At 35.8% G+C, this 4489-nt stretch overlaps 1 non-coding gene across 1 annotated transcript; it reads right to left on the bottom strand.

Annotated features, from left to right (window-relative positions):
• Window positions 1-766: 766 nt before the first annotated feature.
• Window positions 767-869, bottom strand: LOC122101007. Its single transcript, XR_006146292.1, has one exon. It is a non-coding gene; the product is annotated as a U6 spliceosomal RNA (small nuclear RNA).
• Between the last annotated feature and the right edge of the window lie 3620 nt (window positions 870-4489).

The raw sequence follows: 4489 nt of genomic DNA, 5'->3' as shown, positions 1-4489 counted from the left end.
GTCTTGTGCATCTCATTGTTATAATGGGTCAACCTGTATCCCTATTTAAGCATCTTGTTTTTTTTCCTTTCCCTCCCCAAATTAGAGGAACGTATATACAAGATGTGGGCGCACCAACTTCAAATACAGTGTAAACGGGTTATAGCATGGGGGAGGAACATATAAAGAAACAAAAAAAACACATCACCTGTTATAAGTACGTTAGAATCAATAACAAGCAAGAGAAAAACACACGTGTGTTCCTATCTTGGGTTTGATTTGCCTAATCTGGTCATATGTGCAAAGCTTTTAACCTTTACTGCTTATCTCAGACATAAAATAGTTATTAAAAATTAAGGAAAACATAGGGCCTATGTTTCTTTGGATCTGGCTTACATCACTTAATATTTTTTTCCAAGTCTTTCCATTTTCTAACAAATTGGGCGATGCCATTCTTTCTGATGGAGGCATAGAATTCCATTGGTATAAATACCACATTTTCTTGATCCGTTCATCTACTGAGGGGCATCTGGGTTGGTTTCAGATCTTAGCGATGGTAAATAATGCTGCAGTAAACATAGTTGTGCTGGTAGCTTTAGTGTGGTCTTGTTTGTGATCATCTGGGTAAATGCACAAAAGTGGGATTCCTGGGTCATAGGGGAGCTCTATGTGGAGTCTTTTGAGGAACCTCCATAGTACTTTCCAAAGGGTTGAATAAGTTTACACTCCCACCAAGAATGCAGTACAGTTCTCTTGTGGCTACATCCCCTCCAGCATCTGTTGTTGTAAAAGTATGGAATGGTTCAGGAATTTGCCTGTCATCCTTTCTCAGGGGCCATTCTAATCTTCTCTGTATTGTTCCAATGTTAGAGTACTTGATGCTGAATTGAGCATAGAACATTTTTTATATATAAAGTGTAATTTATTTTCTTAAACTAGACAATTCAACAAAAAGTAAGCTCAAAAGAATTGCCACGAAATTTTAGAACCATGTACTTCTTACATAAGCACACATTTAAGAATAAAGACTGACATGTCAAAAACAAAATAATTCCAGATATTTGTTGTTCAAGAGATGTGTAAGAGGAGGAATTCAATTATTTTATACAAGGCACCTGTCATAATGAACACTGAAGCAAGTGTTAAGTTTTTTTTTTAAGTTTTAGTGTTTTAAACATATTTAATTTTGGGAATTTGCTTATATATGCCAAAACTAGGACTGTTTGGCAGGACATAAATTTTTTTTGGTGTGGGAGTCTGCGAGTGGGGCCTGAACTCTGGGACTGGGCGCTGTCCCTCAGCTCTTCAGCTCAAAGCTACTGCTCTACCACTTGAACCAACGTGCCAGTTCCAACTTTTTTCTTTTTGCTTATGTGGTGCTGAGGAATCGAACCCAGGGCTTCATGCATGCAAGGCAAGCACTCTACCACTGAGCCACCTACCCAGCCCCAGGTCATAAAACTTTTTGATAAAGTATTTAAGATTTATGGTAGCAGACATATGCTACTAAGTATGTACATTTCAGAGTTTATAGAAATTTTACTAATGAGAAGTTGCAAAGTCTTTGTGTAAAGGAGCAGAATAAAGAGTTAAGACTTTTAACTACATAGTTTCTATTAAAAATATAGGGCTTCCTTATTTTAGATGTTAGTGAGGAACAAATGATGATATAAGCCATATACAAATGATGAGATGAGCCATAAATAGTAATCTTAATGGGTAACTTTAAAGACTGCTCATAGCCTTTAAAACTCTTGTTGAACATCATAATCTTAGGCAGTTTTAAATGTACAGGAATATGAGAAAATAGTAAAATCTAATACGTAGTACCCTTCAAATACTGAAAACACTGGTAATAGTTTTGTTTTTCATTTTATTAATCATTAATATTTAATTATTGGTTTTGCTTATTTGTAGCATTGTTTTCCTTGTTGCAACATAATACACCTTTTTGTAAGTCATCATTATGAAGTGCTTGGAGAAGGTTACTGGGATGGCCAAACCATTTTTTATAGGTGCATGTGAATTTATGAAGAGGAAAATTAAGAACAAAATATTTATTTAAAAAGTTATGAAGTAGAGTCTGAATCAGGAATGTTGATAAATGTCCACACCTAAAATCTTACCCAGAGGCTGAAGCAGTGATTTTAAAGAGTTGAGGCCACAAAAGTGAGAGACTGTGTTTAGTTTTGTTTTATATTTTGATTTTGCTGGTAATGGGGCTTGAATTCTGGGTCCTAGGTGCTGTCTCTCAGCTCAAGACTAGTGCTACCACTTGAGCCACAACACCACTTCCATCTTTTTCTGCTTATGTGGTGCTGAGAAATCAAATCTAGGGCCTCATGCATGCAAGGCAAGCACTCTAACACTGAGCCACCTTCCAAGCACCTGACAGAATGTTTTTTAAAAAATCAATTATCCAACATTTGCTTTCTGCTTTGGATTATGTTATTAAATATATGAATACCTTTTTATATCATTGTGAATGGTCATACTTCTGAATTTATACTAACTTCAACCACTTTATCCTTTTCAAAGTCATGAAATAGCTCAGAGTTTGCTTCCATGAAGATTGTTTTTACATTTAAAATTTCTCCTGAGACATTTTTATTTTTAACAAAATAACTTTATATTTCATTTTGATGGGTTATCATACATCAAATACCTTCAAATGTATATGTAGAGTCTAAAGACAGCCGTATGAATATTCTCATACTGCTCTTGTTTATCTGTTATGCACTTTCAGTATTGTGATATTTCTCTTTCTCTTTCACTCTCCCATTTTCTCTCTTTCTCTTTCATGCTCCATGTCTGCTGCTCTTCTATGGTGAAAACTTTAAAAACTTGAAAAAGGAAATCAAAACAGAACTTAGAAAATGGGAAAAACTCCCATGCTCCTGGATTGGAAAGATTAACATCGTGAAAATGGCAATACTTCCCAAGGCTATCTACAAATTTAATGCAATACCTATCAAAATTCCAACCTCATTCTTCAAGGAAATAGAAGAGGCAATCCAAAAATTCATATGGAATAATAAAAGACCCCGAATAACAAAAATGCTCCTCAATGGAAAGAACACTGCTGGAGGAATATCAATACCAAATTTCAAACTCTACTATAAAGCCATAGTAATCAAAATAGCTTGGTACTGGCACAAGAACAGACTTCAGGACCAATGGTATAGAATTGAAAACCCAGAAATGAACCTAAAGACCTATAGTCATCTAATCTTTGATAAGGGAGCTAAAAAAATAGAAGAAAGACAGCCTCTTCAGTAAATGGTGCTGTCAAAATTGCTTAACTACTTGTAGAAAACTAAAGCTAGATCCTTATATATCACCCTGCACCAGAATCAACTCCAAATGGATCAAAGACCTCGGAGTCAAAGCAGACACTCTGAAAACATTACAGGATGGAATAGGAGAAACCCTAGGTCTCCTTGGCTCTGGCTGAAATTTTCTGAATAGAGACCCGGAAACACAACAAATCAATGAAAGGTTGGACAAATGGGATTGCATGAAGTTGCAGAGCTGCATGGCAAAGGACATAGCTAGCAAGATCAATAGAAAGCTCACAGATTGGGAGAAGATCTTCACTAGCCATAAAACAGACAAGGGTCTCATATCTAAAATATACTTGGAACTCAAAAAATTAAATCCCCCAACAATAAATCCTCAAAGAAACAACTGCCCAATAAATAAGTAGGCTAATGACTTAAAGAAAAACTTCTCTGAAGAAGAAAGAAGGATGGCCAATAGACACATGAAAAAATGCTCAACCTCCCTAGCCATAAAAAAATGCAAATCAAAACAACATTGTCATACCACCTCACCCTAATATGTCCCTCCCCTACAGTATAACCCCTGCTTTCACTATATTTGATATCTGTATAATTTGTGGCGGGGAAGTGGAAAAACAAGTCGTTTAAATAAGGATACAGGTGGACCTGTTGCAGCAATGAGAAGTACAAGTTGTCATGTCAAAATCGAACTTTACAACTTGTGGGGGGGAGAGGAGGGGTGGGAGGAAAGATGGGAAGAGATAGGAAGGGTAAACAAAGGAGGAGGCTACAATGCTTGATAAGAAATGTACTCACCGTCTTGCCCATGTAATTATAAACCCTCTGTACAGTATTTTCACAATAAAAAAAAAGAATTTCTGCTGGTCTACTATTATCCTTCAGAATCCACTGGTTTTGTGGGAACATGATAGCGACCATCCGTTACCCTTGCATTCTTTAAGAGTTATAACAGTGACGTGATGTTATTCATTTCTATTCTAAATGGCAAAACAACAGATCTAGGAATTCCTTTTCACTTTTACTACTGTTATAAATTTTATCTCATAGGAATCATTGAAACGGATAGGATACTTTTAACCTCTGACCTAAAAGTTCGTTTTCTTTTTTCTTTTACAAAAGAACTTTTTCTTTTATTTTAAGTAAATACACGTAATGAAAACAATGCTTTCCTGTGGAAAGTAGACCGAATATATTCAGGGATGAAAAAC

Source organism: Dipodomys spectabilis, unplaced genomic scaffold (assembly GCF_019054845.1).
Source record: "Dipodomys spectabilis isolate Male_0828 unplaced genomic scaffold, ASM1905484v1 ptg000614l, whole genome shotgun sequence".
NCBI lineage: Eukaryota > Metazoa > Chordata > Mammalia > Rodentia > Heteromyidae > Dipodomys > Dipodomys spectabilis.
The sequence above is the reverse complement of the archived record's forward strand: the minus strand, read 5'-3'. Positions and strand labels throughout refer to the sequence as shown.